This window comes from Ruditapes philippinarum, unplaced genomic scaffold, assembly GCF_026571515.1.
Source record: "Ruditapes philippinarum isolate M1 unplaced genomic scaffold, ASM2657151v2 ctg1761_1_1_1_1, whole genome shotgun sequence".
NCBI classification, from domain to species: Eukaryota; Metazoa; Mollusca; class Bivalvia; order Venerida; family Veneridae; genus Ruditapes; species Ruditapes philippinarum.
Genome location: NW_026855069.1, coordinates 175,047 through 195,950, shown reverse-complemented (window position 1 = coordinate 195,950; position 20,904 = coordinate 175,047). Strand labels below are relative to the sequence as shown.

Genomic DNA, 20,904 nt, shown 5'->3' with positions numbered 1-20,904 from the left:
TGTTATGGATAACTCTAAATGTAATTTACAAGTTTAACGTTTCTAACTTACCTTTATATTTTAAAAGGTCTTTTTAACGTCTCGAAATCGTACAAAATGAATTTTTTGCTAATGTTTTATTTAAAGGTCTGGCCTAGTACAATCTCATAATATAAACAAAAATATGTCAACTCTTCGTGAAATCATGTCTTTAAAATGTTAAACATATTTAAAATGCAGATGTTGTAAAAGTAATACTATTATTTAAAGAAAATAAATTGAAAATATCATTTCACTTGCAATTTCCTCGTTTTAGGCGAGGTTCTATTTATTTCCCATAATATTACTAATGTTATATTCACGTGCCAATTATATTTGGTACCGTGCCCTAGGATTAACGGCAAAAATGTAAATTGATGTAAAGAACTAACAAAGAATAACACATGTTCAAAACAGCTTGACAAATAGACCCAATGATTTGTTAATTATAATGTTTACTTGAAATTGAATCTTGCATGTAAGGAAAGGAAAAGAACCAAAACAAGTCATGCAAGTGTCAAAGAAAATGGCATGTTCGCGGTGCAATAATAATTAATGATATCTAACAACATTAAACATAATGAAAACCTGTCTCCGGTGAATTGATGTTTCCAGTAAATAAGACAATCCAAGTTGGAAAATCAAATGAGTTATGTCAAAATAGTTTAAAGTAACGGTAAGGAAAGGAATTAACAACTTTCTAGGTGGGTTTTAAGTTGCACAAACACATTAGAGGTCATTTGGCGACTTTCGAACTATAATGGCGGAGGATGACTTCCGTGCATTATTTTAGGCAGAAGTGGGCACCTGAGTAGAACCACTGACAACCCTTTTGTTGACTAGATAGCTTACTCACATGGAAAAATTAAAGTCCCTGGCGTAGAAAAATCATATTTTAAATATGTCTTTAATTTCTGTTGGTGATTTCGATGTTTGATGAAATCTTAATGCAGATACTACACTAGACTACCAGGAATGTTAAATATGTGTGTACGAAATTTAGGGAAACGTTTTTCTTTTCGAATATCCATTCTTTCTTTAATTATAATTAAGTAAACATATTATGCTACTCTTTTTTTATATTCAATAGAAGTAATTGCATTTTCGTACAGTTGTACAAAAATATGAAAATAAAAATGATTTAGTAAAACCTAAGTTAACTTCGAAAACGATTCAATGATCTGGTATTTTCTTTTTAAATGACACTGCATAAAATAATTTTGTTTCCATACTATAACATTGTTATTTGAAATCATATCTTAATCATAATCAACATTAAAATGAACTTGTATATAACAATAAACTAATAATTACACTTATACAATAACAATTGTACATACATACCTGATCAGATAATGCCAGTTTTATGTTAGTCAGATGTAACAAAGATTCCTTTTACAATTTAATTCAATATGTGTGAATCCGAATGTGAAAGAAATGAAAACCAAATAAACGATAAGAAATTGTTTTGTTTTAACTTCAGGTTAGATGCCTGTAGCTAAAAACCTACTGCAATCTGTGTGTTGAAAATATTCTAGCGGCGGCTCCTCACAGAGAGATAGTTTATGGGGTAACTTCTCAATGATATGTAAGTAAAATGTTACCTATTTATTGTTTGATTTTATTAACCTGTCAATTCCATACTCATTATACGGTCAATGCACAGAATATATTAATATTCGATAAATGTTCGGTAAATTCCGTGAGATGTACACAGTAAGATGTGATTAAATTCATCTAGTTTCTATGAGTAAATTACACTGACCGTTATAGCGCAATAGGGTAAACCACGGGTATATAATATCAAAATATCCTACATGTTGTAAGATCGAGACAGTGTATGTCCAGAGTTATTTTCTTATGCGCTTGACAATTTTCTTTAAAATATACCTAAAAATAAAGACATCTCTGGAATAAGTCTAAATAGAATGTCAAAAGAAGGGATCGAACTTCGGACCTCTCATACATTAGGTAATCACTTAACCGACTGTGCTATTGCGGATGTTACGAGAACTATCATTAAGCTAGTGGGAGTTTTCCAAACGTTACTGATATACTCCATATTAATTCTCGTAAAATAAACGGACAAAAACCGAAGTGGGATCGAATATTTAAATGAGTGCTATAATGTATTCATTATTGACAGGTCAATAAAATCAGACTATATCTATAGTATAGTATTATATTTTATTTCTATGACTTAATGTTATTTACTTTCATAGAGTAAAATATTATATGAATGAGCTTGTTTATTCAGGAAGATAAAGATATACTAGATATAACTTCGGTTTCTTTAAACAAACACACTTACAATAACCCCCACAAACCTCAAAATAACCCACGAAATCAATATTAAGATCTCCCATTGTTTATGAAAAGATGGACCGAAATATTCCATTACATGTAACAACTAATTTAACGCCATTTAAATTCTATACTCTAAACGCTGTTTTTCAATATTCGAACTATATTGTGTTATAATACAATAGGACAAATAACAAGAAAAGTGATTTAATGTTTTATTATGATATACAAACAAATCATTAATACTCCTACGGAAATATTTTCTTTCAGCAGAAATTTATGACATTCATTTACTTTATTTGATACAATAGCTAAATCAATGTCATGCACTCTCTTTTCATTAAGCTGTTTCGTCGCATGTGTCTGAAAATAGCTTTTTCATTTGTTTCTTCTGATTGATTAAACACATTTTGCTTCGAAAAAACTTTCAAAAGCTTTCTATTCAGGATATTAAGCAAGAGTTTTTTTTTCTTCATGAATTTCACTATTGTTTTAACTATTCAAACAACAGGAGAATATAACAGATTATCTTGTCTTTTGATATGGTACAAGGGGTATTTTATTTTGAATTTAGTTGAAGACAGGCAAATATTGCTTTGCAAATTTAACGTGTTACAAATTTCATTCAAAAGGCTGTGAGAAATAAAAAGCCTGGTAGAACCTTATCTCGACATCTTTCTGTTGTCTTGTTAGTAATTACATTATTACTACATTATGAAGGTTTACTTCGTTTTGCAAATGTACATGTCATTAAGTTTTTTTTGGTGATAATATGAAACGTTACATAAAATGCAAATTCTTAGTTTTATTGAAGTTGTATTACTAATTTAATTGCCTACAAACTTTAGGCGCTAGCTGTACTACGATATGCGTAAAAATGAACTAGAAAGATTAAAAGAAAACTCCAGTGACACACCTTCCTGTGTTAATATCAAACACGAGAATAAAAAATAAATTATTATTAACAAAATTAATAAAAACCGACACTTGTTATATAACACTATATTGCTACAATTTAAAGTAATGTAATCAGTAATCAAAGAACATATTAATTTATTTTGAGTCATCAAAACTTTTAGTTTGAAATAAATGGTTGAATAATTTAATTGAGATAAAGGACATAAAATGTCTGTTAAAATATAGAGTCAATACATGGACGCTACCGGCTACTGAAGTCAAATTGTTCTTGCTGTTTCCAACAACTGTTATAAAATATCGAAGTTTATACGTTCCCCGCGACATTCTGTACGATTTCGGCAGAAAATCTCGCTGGCCACAATACTTTATCGATAAATACTAGTAAGTTTCAGAGATGATTCATCGATCTTGTAAGTGGAACTATAGAATACTCATCCAATATTGTCTTTGGATTATTCAAATTAGGTTACATATTTAATTTTAAATTCATCAAGATCAGTGATGAAATAAACTGTCTTGCCTTCATGTACTTATTAATAATTGAAGTTATCAGTGTATCAAACACAAAATGGCTAAAAGTGTTCGTTAATCAAGAGTTTTCTCGTCTGTAGAATCTCTTGTCTCTATTAAGCAAATCAGGATAGACAATAATTGCAAAATAGCATGTTTCAAAACTGACAAGAGAGTCACTTAACTTTAAGGCCTACATGAATTCTTTTCCTGTCACGAATTTTGTTTGTTATCGGAATGATAATATAAATTCGAACCAACCCTTTCAATTTCTTTCTTTTATATACCTTGACAGTTGGGTGGACTTTTCGTGTATTTATGAACCGCAGTACATTAGTTGACTTGGTTATTTCACATTTCAATGTTTCTTACGTGTATCACGGTACATACGCTTGTAAAAACACCTTTGATGTCATTTATTTATTTTAGTAATTAAATATAATGTTATAATATGATGAAATTATAACATTGATCTATTAAAGGTCCATTAAACTCCCTAAATGTCATTATTTATATTTCTCAAAAACTTCAGATGTAAGGTTTCCTTGGCCCTATAGATGAGCTACCTTTTACTTCCTTTGCTCTTTGGCAATTGGTGAATTAGGTTTTTATATGGAAATCAAAACACTACTTATTTTACATGCTGCTACCTTAACGATACATTAATGTTCGTTCAGCGCTACTATGTTCAGTCGTTAAACATTCTAATATGCTCTAAATACATTTTAAGGCATTATTAAACACATGTTTGACCTATCTAAAGAATGCTGAAATATTTGATTTCTAAAGCTATTAATTTGTCTTTAATGTTATTTTTTTATTAATAAGCTGCGAATGTCATGTTATATAATTTAATTAAAATGTCATTGTTTCTCCTACTATTTATGCTTAGATTGTATGAAATGTTCTTTTTAGTATCAATAACTTGACTTCATTTAATTCTGTACTTTAAGATGTCCGTAAGAAGTCACTTTACGATTTGATACCTGGTAACTTGAAATATAATATATATCGTTGTAAAAACGATAATGTATTTTCCTGTTTGAATTCTCATCAGACAATATGATGTAAGTATGAATTTCTCTGGAGTATTTTATTAAAAAGTTACAATGTTCTCGCATTTATATAAATGTATTACTTTGTTGCTTAACAAACTAAGAAAATAACATGCAGAATCGCTCAATCTGTAAATTAAAATATAAGTAACGGTTATTATAATGTTAAGTTTTCAAAGAAATGCAACCAAATATATGGGATTGTTCAATTTATTTTCCTTTAAAAATGCAAATAATTTCAACCTTGGAACATTTGAACTTTACCGACAAATGTAATAAGCATGACGTTGAGATGCAAGCCAATTGAAATGGACAAATCATGTGCATTAATCTCATGATATCAAAAGGAAAGGATGAAGGGTGAAAGTAGCATTTTTCACGATTTGTGCGCGTTAAAATAGAATATTCGTTAAAACATCAATGTTAACAACAGATCGCCATTGCAAAACAAGTCAACGCGTGCAAATATTTAACAGAATTAAATGTTATGCAAATATTGGATTTGAAGTATAATGATCTTATTTGTTAACCGTATTAAAGAAAATCTTGATGAAGCCGGAAATTATTTAGTTGATATCAAATAAATAACAAGCTTATGTTGTCATTAAATTAATTCGGTAAACATGTTATTGCCTCCTACATGTTTTGCAGATAGTTTAAGTAGAGAATACTTAATAATGCACAGAGTATAAGATCATTACGTTCATGTATCATGTACAATAGGCATATAAATAAATATGTGACGATTTACTCTTAAAGTCACATACACTTCTACCTATCTATTTAGCTATTTATGTTATTTCTAACAAGGTTTTACTTTTAGTTATCATTGTAATTATAATGTAACATATTCTAAACTGGTACTCATTGGCAAAATCTCTGAACCAATTTATATTTTTTTTGTCATTATTAAAGCTACAACGATTTTTAGTTTTTTGTATGGAATTTAAAAAATCTATATTGTTTACATTTTGCTTTTTAAGACAAATTATTTCATATTCATATTCAGTAAGCATTAAACATGCTATTCGTTAAACAAATGTGTGTACGTTATTGAGCGGAGAATCATATAATTTTTAGGCTTTGTGTGCCTTTAACAAAAATATGCTTAATATTTGGTAAATAAAATGTTAATAAAAATAATTCTGAATATTTACAAAATAAGGTTTATTTATTGTCTCAACGAATATGAAATAATTGAAAATTACAGTAATTATGCACAAAGTAATAAAGAAACGGTCTTGCATTTGATGCGTATATTTGAGGGTGTCGAAACTATACGATCGTTTTAGTGAAAGTTAACAATATTTGTAAACTGAAATTGTATCCTGTGTGTTTCTTCTCCTTACTCCTTATCCCAAAAATAATCCATTTGATTCAAAAAAATATATAAACATCACTTGATATGTTCCATCAATGAAATTCTAAGATGTTAGTCTGGACAGTTTTGAAATGGAGATGTCATTGCTTTACATTTGGTCATTGAATCGCAACGATTATTTCCAATTTAAAGGCATATATTACCTCAGAAACGGATAAATGTTTCCTTCATCAGAAAAAGCATACGTAAGTAAAAGAGGAGGCTTATCATCTGAATAAGGTAGAGATGAATGTGAAATTATTTGTCATAAAAGTACCACATGTAAACAAAGTGGTTTTTCGACATCCATACAAAATACTTATTCACTATAACTGTACTAATAGCCAAAAAGGAACAAAAGCAAAATATGGCTCAATAAATTGGCTTATGAGTTACTTTTTGGAAAGAATTACCCAACAAAAATAAAAAGCTTTTGAGAAGTAAAAACGAAAAGTTTTTGTTGACCGTTAAGCTTTTGGTTTGGTTTTTACGCATTATTTCGACTGGACGATCTACAGTTTGCAAATTAATTAGATAAACCATTAAAATAAAGATTTTTGTTTTTCGTAAAAGCACGGAATTTCACTAATTTTTTAAACTATACAATTGAATAATATGTAGATCAAATTTGGTTATTGGACCTCTCTGTGATTTAAAGCCAGTGTATTACGACTTTGTTGAACGAATTCTTATCTAAATTCTCCTTCGCAATCTATGATTCATTTGGTTCTCCTTCTCATTATATCAAATTGTTTCAATTTGGTTTTCTTTCCAAAGTATCTAGAGAAAGCAAGGATGGTCTCAAACATAACATAGTTTTAATCTAGATTTGCAATAATCTTTAAACGCATTAAATTCTTAACAAGGAAATGTTTTAGAAGATCTATTGGAAAACGACAAATTAATATTAATCTTGTTTTAAAATCCAGCGTTGGAGAAAACAACCTCATCTTTGTCAGTTTCTAATAGATGAGGATGATTAATAAGGACACATTACTCTGTGAGGTATATCTTCATTATAAGGCTCCTCTTTCTGTGGTCTGTTTTTCACTTTCGACAGCATCTACACTTTGCTGCTAGATTTATGTATGTTTTGGGCGAAATAAATTAAATAACTTGTGATGTCAAACAGGACAGGAATGACTATATATCTTGAGTAGTAGTCTTTAAGGCTGGGTGCTCTGTTGTAGAGAAACATAATCTAGTTAGGTAATGAATTGCAAGTATACTTTGATGTATCTATCTTTGACGATGTTCGGTTATTGAAAGATGCTTTACAATTGCTACTGGCGAAAATGAATTTATGCATTTGCTTTTTAATTTGTTCAAAAGTGAATGATAAAAATGCTGCGAAAGTCACAAGGGTAATAAGATAAACAAGCTATAGTCTCTCTTTTGTTTATGTAAAGATAATATAAAATATTCCTTTTCTTTTAGAAGTTACTTTTATGCTTCGATAGTCATTTTAAAAAATTATATTAGTCGCTGTAAAAACAAAATATTTTGTTTGCTGTTTAAAATGTAACAAGACAAGTTTCTAAAACAAATGAAGGTTTGCATGAATTTTTACAAGTTAGTGATTTGGCTGGAGTTCACATAGACAATGTTTTCGCATTTATTTAATTATATATGTGATGCTGCTTCACAATAGAAAATGACTCTCATAATTAATTAGAAATATATTACCTTGCTACCATGTATAGGAAATATAAGTAATGATATTCACATGTAAAATGTTTTCGGGCTAAAATATTTTAATAATGTATTATCAGGCATAATTATGAGCAATTTGATACGTTCAATTTATGTTTCACGTCAACAAATCTATTGCTTTTGGCTATTTGCTCAACTAAATCATGTTCACAAACTACTCCATATTTCACGCAATATGAAAAAGAACAATATGTAACAGTTATTGTTAAAGTAACAGATTCAAGGAAATGGAGCCAAATAAATAAAATTATTAAAATGTTAAACAAAATGGAAATGATTTCTTACTTTGAAAAAAAAATGGATATAATAAAGATAATAATCATGGCGTTGAGATTCAAAGGCATGCATACTATTTGAAATAGGTCGATAAGTTTGGCTCAGTAAAAGAAATCCAAACCTGTTACGTTTATATCGTGAACTTAATAAATCTAACTAAAGGGAATTAATTAAGAACAAAGCTAATCAGGATCGGAATCCCATTCTAATAATAATCGTTTTAGAAAATAAAATTATATTTTCAATAACTTTGCATTTTTTTGTATTTAATTTGTTTTTTATTACGTTTTAGGACTAATCATTTAATTTTTTTTCCAGATTTTATTCTCGTAACACTAGGTTTAAATTCCTGTATGACAGCTGTTGTAAGTTGCCATGTTCTTTGTCTCGGTGTAGATATATTTTTCTTATACCTCGGAATCAAAGATGAGAGATATTATTTTTTCATTATCTTGCATGAACAAACATTACGAAGCCGAGTTGTCGAGTCTTAAACATCCGCCTTTCAACTTTATATCCATTATTTTCATGGATCAAACACTTTTCAGAAGTTATATTATCATTTTATAGTGTCTGTTAAATAATTATCATTAAATATATATTTAGTGCAGGCCATCTTTTCCAATTGCACACAATTTTTACTTTTAAAGCAATAAATACAGGAATTCATAATTAACTGACAGAAACTGTTATGGTCAAAATTTATTGTCGTAAGTCTGTTAATGACAGGTGCTGCCCTGAAATGATGTGATATTATATTGATGATTTTTGCAGGAAAATAATATATTAGTTTGCATTACATTTGTGGTTTTATTTTCGGTATCTTGATATCTCTATAAATTCCATGTAAATCTCTTGAGACAAAATAAGAAGGGATTGTCATTCTGTTTTGCATGATAAATTGCATTTGTCTCATTATATTAAAAGAAAAGGGTCAAGTGTGAAAGGAGCATTTCTCATATTTTGTGCGCAGTAAAATAAAACATTCGTTAAAGCATCAATGTTAACAACAGATAGTCATTGCAAAACAAGTCAACGTTAATTAATAGTTATGTAAATATTAGATTTGACGTTAATGAACTTATTTATTAACAAAATTAAAGAAAATCTTGATAAAGCTAGAAATTATTTAGCTGAAATGAAATAAATAACAAGCTTATGTTGACACTAAGATAATTCAGTAAACATGTTATTGCCTCCCACATGTTTTGCAGGTAGTTCAAGTAGATAACACTAAAAATGGACACAAGACAAGACCATTTTGTTTATACATCAAATCAGCTTAAATGTTTCGGAATATTAAAGACCCATGAAGCCCTAAAACGCTATCTTTATTAGATTCTCAAAATATTATATTAAGTTGTTTTGTTAATTGTTACAGATTTTATAAAATGGTACTGATTGGGCATACTTTTGAACAATGTTTAGTGTCATCAGCTTTTTTGGTCATTGGTAAATCAACAGTGACAAGTTGTTGAGTATGTAAATTTACTTTGGATACATTTTGTTCCATTTAAGATTTTTTTCTTCAAAAACTACATATTACATGATAAGCATCTAACGTGCTCTTAACCGATTAATAAATTATAATATGCTTGCCTTTTTGAAAGGAAAATGTTAAGTCAGTTCTGGACTTAATGTGCCTTACCGACTTATCTTCTAATATAATATTTGGCGACAACAGATAAAAAAATGTTATTCATGAAATCAACATTAACAAAATATTTTCTCCTGTTTCAACTTTTCCTGTGAATAACAAATGATAAAACACATTGATATTACAGTAATTATGCATATTGTAATAATTACACTATCATTAACTTAAAATGTATATATAAGTGTGTCAAAAATATAGATACTTTTGGTGGTTTTTAGGATTTTTGTAACTTACAACAACATTGTGTCCTGTGTGCTACTTATCTTTTCGTTACCAGATTCCCAAAATGCATTTCTTAATTTAATGAAACATGATAGCAAGCTACTATAAGACCTGCTATATCCATGACATCCTAAGATGTTAGTCTACACAGTTTTAAGTGGAGATGCCATTGCTTTACACTTGGTCATTGAACTGCAACGATTATTTTTAATTTCAGCATTTGTAATATGCAAACTATTCCGGCTTGACAATTTGTGATTTGCACACACTGATTTTTTGTCCATATTTGCTTCGATTTATGTAACTATCCAAATAGTTTACATGTTGTTTACGTGTAGCAAGATTAAACTAAATTGTTGAACGATATCTGAGGGTTCCCCTACGCAATTTGTTGTTTTTGTTTGCCTTCTCATTGACTCAAATTATTTTAATTTGATTTTCTTTCCAAAGCATCCTTTGAAATTAACGACGAGTCTGTCCTAAAATACCATTGTTTTAATCTAGATTTGTCATATTGTTTACAAAAGTTTAAACGTATAACAAGGAAATGTTTTAGACATTGTATTGGACAACGACAAATTAATATTAGACCTTTATTATCCACTGTTAAAGTAAACAACTTTATCTTCTGTCAGTTTCTTATTTAGATGAAGATGATAAATGAAGACACATTAATCTGTGAGATATATCTTAATTATTGCTCTCCGGTTTCTCTGGTCTGTTTTTCACTATCGACAGTATATACAGTTTGCTGCTAACAGTTTTATGCGAAATAGATTCAATTACCTCTGATGTCAAAGATGACAGAAATGACGTTTTATCATCACTGGTAGTTATTTAGTGCACTGTTTTGAAATTACATTGGCTAGTGACGCAATGATTTGCAAGTAATACTTTTATGTTTCTGTCTTTGAGGAAGGGCAGTTATTGGAAACTGCTTGTGGCTTTTTATGAAACAATAATGTAGTTGCTTTGTTATTTCTTGAAATAATAAATTGTTTACTATTGAATATAGATACGTTTTAAAGATTGCAGTTTGATTCAATTATCTTAGAACAACATACTAATGTCAAAAAGCTGATTCACCTAACTAGAAAAGTGTACGTATTAATCATAATTTCTTTTACTTACCAGTGTAAACGATGTTAGAGGATAAAAAGTAGCTAAAGATATAGTAACATTTTTATGTCTTCAATCTATAATCACTAGATTGTTCTTATTTTGTTGCTTTGAAAAAGTTAATGTTCAGCAGATACAAATTGTCCTTGTCAATGGAAATCTCTATACAACTTTTTCGTTCAACATTTTTATGGGTTTTAAAATATAACAAAATGTTACGCGAGAATTACATTCAAGCTATTTCCTATAACACCCATCACATCCGAACGAAGCGGAAAACGGAAAACAATACCATCATTAAACCTTAGCTACATATTTGATAAAAACTGGCGTAAATACCCTTATCCAATTGACATGAATACGAAGCATACATCAAATGATCAACTAAAATATCGCAAATTTTATGCGTATGTTATTCTCAATTGCATCACCACAGTCTTTCAGATGACTTTCGTGCATTTGTCTACAGAAAGAAGAAGCATTGATAATAATTTCCATGATTCATAAATGGGATGAATGAAAACTTCATTTCATGCACGTTACAAATCAAAGCTTGAAGATTCTATTATTTTGCTTTATAAACAAGTCATAAAATAAACAAAGCTCCTACGCGCATGCTTATGGTCTTATTTTGTTTTAATATAAGATACACGTATATTCACACAAGTTGGTGCTACAGATATATTTTAACTCATATCTGAATTATACTTCGATGGAAAAATAATTCCCTGGATTTTTTACTCATGGTAAAAGCAATTTCCAATTATGAATTTAAATGTAAGTTGTGTCATTCGAAAATGAGTTTTATTTCACACTTTATTAAATATAACCAGTGGACTTTCAGCTCTTTTACCACGTTTCCAATAGAAATCATTATTGGATCCAATCTTGAGTAACCGATTTGGATGATTCACTTTAATATACATTGAAATGCTTTTTATGTAGCTTATATCTCTTTTAGTTTAAAAATATTGTGTAAGACTTTTAACTAGATAAACGCCATGTGTAATTGCTGTTTAATTATGAAAAAGACTATATAAATCAGTCAATATATAGATCAACAATGTATTATTGCATTATCATCGGATAAAGATCTTAAAAATCAAAAATTAATTTCAAATGTTACGTGAAAGTGACGTTTTCTACCTAGCTGTAAGAATATGTTATATAAATAATGAAAAGGAGTACATCTTTTGACAGTTACTTTAATCTTTAGACTGATGCAACATATCAGTTATGTTTTATGTATGAGCCGAATTCATACATACATGATATCTGTATGTTGTCAAGTCCAGTCCAAAAGACTATTGTTTTTCATTTTATACTCAATATTTATCAAAACAATTGCCATGTTTCGATATCGGTTCAATGTCTTTATATAATTAATTCTGTAAAATGCCAAAACTTACTGCCAAGAGCTGTTAAGCAATACACTAATAGCCTGTTTGAGACAGTATTACACCAAATTGGCTTATGAGTCACCTTTTTGAAACTATTACCCAAAGCTTTTGAGAAGTAAAAATGAAAATATTTATTAATTTAGTCTGGACGATTTATAGTTTGCACATAACGGGATTAACCATTAAAATACTTGTGTTGTTCCTTAAAACACCGATTTGCATCAATTTGTGAAACTGTCTTAATGAAAGTAACATGTAGCTATTGGACCTCTTTAGGAATGATGATCGGTGTATAACGACCTTGCTGAACGAAATCATATCCAAATTTTCCTACGCAATTTATGTTTTATTTGTTTTATTCTTCTAATTATCTCAAATCATTTCAATTTGGTTTTCTTTCCAAAGTATCAAGTGATAGCAAGTATGATTCTGAACATAACATGGTTTTAATCCAGATTTTCAAGAATGTTTAAACGCGTTCAACCTTTTAACAGGGAAATGTTTGAGGAAATCTGTTGGAAAACGACAAATAAATATTAAACCTGTTTATAATCCAGTGTTCGAGAAAACAACTTGGTCTTCTGTCAGTTTTTTTATAGATGAAAATGATTAATAAAGACACATTGATCTGTAAGATATATCTTTAATATTAGACTTCTCTTCCTTTGGTCCGTTTTTTTTACGTTCGACAGCATCTACAATTTGCTGCTAGATTTACGTTAGTTAAAGGCGAAATAAATTCAATTACTTGTGATGTCAAACAGGAGAGAAAGGACTATATGTCTTCACCGGTAGTCATTAAGTCTGAGTATTCTGTTGTAGAAAACATAATCTAGTTAGGTAATGAATTTCAGGTATAGTGTATCTTTGACGAAGTTTGTTTGATGTTTTACAATTGCTACTTGCGAAAATGTATTTATACATTTGCTTTTTAATTTGTTCAAAAACGAATTATAAAAATGCTGCGAATGTCACAAGGATAATCAAATAAACAAGCCAAAGTCTCCCTATTGTTCATGTAAAGACAATATAAAATATTCCTTTCCTTTTTGAAGTTACTTGTTTGCTTCGATACTCATCTTAAAATATCATACTAGTCGCTGTAAAACAAGATGCTTGTTTGCAAAATAAAATATAACGAGGCAAGGTTCCAAAACAATGGAAGGTTTGCATGAATTTTTTCACAATTTGGTGTTTTTGCTGGAGTACAAATAGGCAATGTTTACGTATTTATGTAATTATAAATGTGATGTTGATTCACAATAAAAATACTCTCATAATTAATAAGAAATATACTACCTTGCTTCCATGTAGGAAATATAGGTAATGGTATTAACATGTAAAATGTTTTCGTGCTAAAATATTTTAACAATGTATTATCAGGCATAATTATGAGCAATTTGATACGTTCAAATTATGTTACATGTCAACAAATCTATTGCTTTTGGCTATTTGCTCAATTAAATCATGTTCACAAACAACTCCATATTTCACGCAATATGAAAAAGAACACTATGTAACAGTATTGTTAAAGTAGCAGATTCAAGGAAATGGAGCCAAATAAATGAAATTATTAAAATGTTTAACAAAATGAAATGATTTCTAATTTAAAAAAAATGGATGTGATAAATATAATAATCATGGCGTTGATACTCAAAGGCATGCATACCATTTGAAATAGGTAAATACGTTTGGCTCAATAAAAGAAATCCAAACATTTTACGTTTATATCGTGAACTTAATAAATCTAACTAAAGGGAATAAATTAAGAACAAAGCTTATCAGGATCAGAATCCCATTCTAAAAGAAATCGTTTTAGAAAATTCTATTTTAGTAACTTTGCATTTTTTTGTATTTAATTTGGTTTTTATTGCGAATTAGGAAAAATCATTTTCCAGATTTTATGCTCATAGCACTAGGTTTTAAGTCCTGTATGACAGCTGTTGTAAGTTGCCATGTACTTTGTCTCGGTGTTGATATATTTTTCTTATACCTCGGGATCATAGATGAGAGATATTACTTTTTCATTATCTTGCATGAACAAACATTACGAAACCGAGTTGTCGAGTCTTGTCACTTTTGTTTCCATTACTTTTGTTTCCATTATTTTTATGGATCAAACGCTTAGTGTCTGTTAAATAATTATCATTAAATATATCTTTAGCGCATGCCGTCTTTTCCAATTGCACACAATTTTTACTTTTATAGAAATAAATACAGGAATTCATAATTAACTGACAGAGACTGTTATGGTAAAAATTAATTGTCGTAAGTCTGTTAATTACAGGTGCTGCCCTGAAATGATTTGAAATTATATTGATGATTTTTGCAGGAAAATAATATATTAGTTTGCATTACATTCGTGGTTTTATTTTCGTATCTTGATATCTCTATAAATTCCATGTAAATCTCTTGAGACAAAATAAGAAGGGATTGTCATTCTGTTCTGCATGATAAATTGCATTTGTCTCATGATATTAAAAGAAAAGGGTAAAGTGTAAAAGGAGCATTTCTCATATTTTGTGCGCAGTAAAATAAAACATTCGTTTAAGCACCAATGTTAATAACAGATAGTCATTGCAAAACAAGTAAACGTTAATTAATAGTTATCTAAATATTAGATTTGACGTTAATGAACTTGTTTATTAACCATATTAAAGAAAATCTTGATAAAGCTAGAAATTATTTAGCTGATATCAAATTAATAACAAGCTTATGTAGCCACTAATATAATTCAGTAAACATGTTATTGCCTCCCACATGTTTTGCAGATAGTTCAAGTAGATAACACTAAAAATGGACACAATACAAGACAATTATGTTTATACATCAAATACTATCAGCTTAAATGTTTCGCAATGTTAAAGACCCATGAAGCCCTAAAACGCTATCTTTATTAATTTCTCAAGATATTATATTATGTTGTTTTGTTAATTGTTATAGATTTTATAAAATGGTACTGATTGGGCATACCTTTGAACAATGTTTGGTGTCATCGGCTTTTTGGTCATTGGTAAATCTACAGTGACAATTTGTTTTGTATGTAAATTAAAATTTTACTTTGGATACATTTTGTTCCATTTAAGATTTTTTTCTTCAAAAACTACATATTACATGATAAACATCTAACGTGCTCTTAACCGATTAATAAATTATAATATGTTTGCCTTTTTGAAAGGAAAATGTTCAGTCAGTTCTGGACTTAATGTGCCTTAACGACTCTTCTAATATAATATTTGGCGACAATAGATAAAAAAATGTTATTCATGAATATTAACAAAATATTTTCTCCTGTTTCAACTTTTCCTGTGATAAATAAATGATAAAACACATTGATATTACAGTAATTATGCATATTGTAATAATTACACTATCATTAACTTAAATTGTATATATCAGTGTGTCAAAAATATAGATACCTTTGGTCGTTTTGAGGATTTTTGTAACTTACAACATTGTGTCCTGTGTGCTACTTTTCTTTTCGTTATCATCATGATCATATCCCTAAAATGCATTTCTTAATTCAATGAAACATGATAGCAAGCTACTATAAGACCTGGTATATCCATGACATCCTAGGATGTTAGTCGACACAGTTTTAAGTGGAGATGCCATTGCTTTACACTTGGTCATTGAACTGGAACGATTATTTTTTTATTTTAGCATTTGTAATATACAAACTATTTTGGCTTGACAATTTGTGATTTGCACACAATGATTTTTTGTCCATATTTGCTTCGATTTATGTAACTATCCAAATATAAAGAAACTTTCCCCAAGTTTGAATGTAGATATGTTAGTACAGTTTTTCAATCCTTTTGAAACTCGATTTTTACGTTGAATAAACATATCGGGCTTTTATACGGGGATTAGCTGACCGATTTTGCAAACAAAACGAGTTTTATAAGCTACTACATGTATATAAGTGTGTACATTTAAGTGGTACCCTTGATCAACTGGCACATACTTTGCGAAAGTTTCTTTTTTGGTTCAGTATAGTTTACATGTAGTTTATGTGTAGCAAGATTAAACTAAATTGTTGAACGATATCTAAGGGTTCCCCTACGCAATTTAATTGTTTTTGTTTGCCTTCTCATTGACTCAAATTATTTTAATTTGATGTTCTTTCCAAAGCATCCTTTGAAATTAACGACGAGTCTGTCCTAAAAATACCATGGTTTTAATCTAGATTTGTCATATTGTTTACAAAAGTTTAAACGTATAACAAGGAAATGTTTTAGACATTGTATTTGACAACGACAAGTTAACATTAGACCTTAATTATCCACTGTTCAAGTAAACAACTTTATCTTCTGTCAGTTTCTTATTTAGATGAAGATGATTAATGAAGGTACATTCATTAATCTGTGAGATATATCTTAATTATTAGGCTCCGGTTTCTCTAGTCTGCTTTTCACTTTCGACAGCAACTACAATTTGCTGCTAGATCTATGATCGTTCTAGGCGAAATTGATTCAATTACTTCTGATGTCGAACAGAACAGCAAGGACTGGTAGTTTAATATTTAGTCTGATAGCTCTGTTTTGAAATGCCATAGGCTAGTTACGTAATGATTTACAAGTACGAGAAATTCTTTTATGTATCCATCTTTGACGTAGAGTGGTTATTGAAAACAGCTTCATCTTTGTGGTTTTTAATAATGTTACAATGCATTTGCTTTGTTATTTTTAATAGTGAATTGCTTACTATTGAATATAGATTATTATAAAAAATTAAATGTAAAATTGCTGTTCAATTTAATAATCTTGAAAGAAAATACTTCTGTCGAAATACTGATTCTCCGAGTAAGAAATGTGTACTTTTAAATTAAAATATCCTTTTACGTACTAGTGTCAACGACTTAAAAAGAGACTTTATATCTAGTAACATTTTTATGTCTTCATTCTAACATTATCTGATCGTTCTTATTGTATCAAAAAGCATTATCCTTCCGAGTGATTTTTAATATGTTTTTGTTGCTTTGGAAGATTAAAGGTTCGGCTAACACAAATTTTCCGTGCGATGTAAACTTTTATACAACTTATACGTTTAACAGTTTCATATTACAAAATGTTATGATGTAACATATTGATGAGAATTACATTAAAACTTTTTCCCATTAACACACTTAAAATGGGAACGAAGCGGAGAACGGAAAACAAGACCATCATACAACCTAAGCTTAAATATATGTTATAAGCTGGCATTTTGGCCCTTTTCCAATTGTCACAAATAAGGGGCATGCATTTGTCAAATAATCATATACAATATGACAAATCTGAAATTTTGTGTCTATAGAAAAACAAACAAACAAACAAACAAACAACAACAAACAAAGAAAGAAAAGAAATAGATGCATGATAAACAACTGATACAAAATTGTAATATTAAAACGGTTTCTAGACGCAATTGCTAAAGGTGTAATTTTGGTTTTATATGATACACGTATATTTATTTACACGACTTGGTGCTACAGATAATATATAAACTAATTTCTAAATACTTCAATTTAAAAAAAAAATGATTTTCTAGAATTTCCACAGATGCAAAAAGATTTGTGTCAAGTTGTGTCATTCAAAAATGAGCTATAGAATATAACGAATACACTTTCAGTTTTTTTGGACCACGTAATGTTGCAGTAAAACTTGTTTGATCAGTCTTGAGTAACCGATTTGGATAATACAGTTATATATACATGTACACTGAAATGTTTTAATGTAGCTTATATATCTTTTGGTTAAAAATATTGCGTAAGGTCTTTTTCCTAGACAATAGTTTGGTATAATAGCCATGTAAGAATGAAAAAGAAGATATAAATCAGTCAAAATATATATAAAAAGAATGTTATTACATTATCATTGAATAAAGATTTTAAAAAAAATCTTAAGATTTTTTCAAATGATAAACGCAAGTTCTTTACATATCTGTAAGAATATGTTATATAAATAATGAAAAGGAGTACATCTTAGAGGACAGTTGCTTAAAGTATAGATAGATCGATTATGTTTTATCCATACACACATCATATATGTAAGCTGTCGTGTCCAGTCCAATAGACTATTTCTTTTCATTTTTACTAAAGATTTATCAAACCAATTGTCATGTTCATATATCTATTCAATATCCTTATATAATTAATTTTGTATAGTGCGAAAACTTACTGCCAAGAGCTGGTAAGAAAGAAATTAATAGCCCGTTTGAGACAATATTACAGTCACACTGTCTGATTGCGATGCAATTTAATCAAATGTTTACAACAACGCTTCAAAGAACTATTCCCAGATGACATTGAATCAATAATTCCTGTAAGATTATTGTTATTAATGTGTTTCATGAATGTATTTTCGAATATGATGACTTATCTTTCTTAACTATACACATTTATATGAAAAATACGATACATTAAAAAAACATATGAGCCGTGTCACGACAAAACCAACATAGTGCGTTTGCGACCAGCATGGATCCAGGCCAGTCTGCGCATCCGCGCAGTCTGATCAGGATCCATGTTGTTTGCTTACCAACTCTATTACAAGTAGAGAAACTGATAGCGAACAGCATGGATCCTAATCAGACTGCGCGGATGCGCAGGCTGGTCTGGATCCACGCTGGTCGCAAACCCATTATGTTCGTTTTGTCGTGACGCGGCTCATATTTAGCGTGATACATGTTGTTAACGCAACACATTCGAGAATATGCTAATTGATAGCTTTTTACACACTCGAACTAAAATGCACCGTGACATTTTACGAAAGTATGACGTGCATATACATATTTAATCGCAAATTTATAGACTTAAATATAATTTTTGTATTTTATAAAATTGCCACTTCTTTGTTATTTGCAGGTACAATAATAAATAGAATGAACTCATTAACTGAAAATTCTGGCTTTATTTTAAACATAGAAAATCTCAGAAAAAGAAACTAATCGTGTAAAGAATTTTCTCTTTCGTCACTTCAACTTACGAAAACAAAATGGAATTAAACGCCATTAAAGAAAAAAGGATGGTACACGTTTCAATAGAAATTGAATTAAAAAAAAAACAAATTATTGTTTTACTGCGTTTTGCAATCTATGTCAGGAAACCTAGAAATCTTAAAACATTTCTTTTCCTCGTAAAACTCTATTTAATGGCATGCGTTCTCCTTTACATTATTATTAGCCTACCTAAAATAATTGACTAACCATGGACTTTAATGGACTTTAACATTAAACACAGGGTTATTGAATTTTTACGACAACGGATGCTTGATGTTATTTCCTTCTTGTATTACAGTGAAAGATACAATCACTTTCCTTGTCAACTAATAGAAAAACTATATAAACCCAAGAAAATGCGTTGCCGAATTGGAAAGGTGTTACCTGATATATTTTATTCCCGCTAATTTTTTATCTTGTGTCAAGAAGTCAGTTAAGTAAGTGAACTTGCAACAGACATATATTGTATATGATTTGAAAAAAAATTAAAAGTAGACATTAACTTTGTGGCAGATTTCCCTGGACTATAACATTATAGTGAATACTTGTTTATCGTTATTAAAGTAGAATAGAGTTCTTACTATTTAACCACTCTTTAAAAGAAGTGCGGTACTTTGGGGTGTAGATATCTAGTAATGGAACACCTCAATTAACATACTTACCTACAGCAGGTATACTTTTATCCACAAAATAGTTTCAATGACACGATGGCTTATTTGAAATGGTTACTTTAAGTAGAATATTGTTATTTTAAAAACTTACTTTTGAATTACAATACTTTATAAATTGTTAAAATTTTAACGATTCGCAATTGATGTAAACATTCGTAAAATTTAGTTTAACATGGTTGTAATGCGTTCACTGAATGCCACCCTACCTTGTTGTGTTTTGTTATCATGTATTAAAAGAAATCACGAAAAAACTTCATTGTTCATTACTTTGCAATATTTTTGTATGTTTCCTATAAATGCAATTAAAACGATTTTTAAAGTTGCCCAATTGTTGAATTAAGGATAAAAGATCGTCGTAGTGTTAAATTCATAAGTTTACTAGTTTCCGTTTGAGGGAAGCGTTTCAATACAATGCTACATGAGGTAAGTGGTAAATTCAAATATTCGACAACATCAGATCATCAGTGCAAAACAAGTAAACAAGCGAATATTTACCAGAATTAATAGTTATGTAAATGCCAATGCTCTTATTTATCAACCATATTATAGAAGATCCTGAAAAAACCGGAAAATTTATACGTTGAATTTATTGTAATAACAAGCTTATGATGTCACTCTGATAATTAAATAAACATGTTATTGCTTCCTACATGTTTTGAGATAGTTCAAGAAGGGTAAACCAACTTGTTTACACATTAAA

General features: G+C 29.3%; 1 long non-coding RNA gene across 1 annotated transcript in view; it reads left to right on the top strand.

Moving 5' to 3' along the window:
* Positions 1–20,904, top strand: part of LOC132742011 (uncharacterized) — a 229,166-nt gene that overhangs the window by 71,696 nt on the left and 136,566 nt on the right. The window contains exon 2 of the long non-coding RNA XR_009627374.1: positions 1,502–1,606. This is a non-coding gene — a long non-coding RNA (uncharacterized LOC132742011). The remainder of the gene's footprint in view (positions 1–1,501; positions 1,607–20,904) is intronic.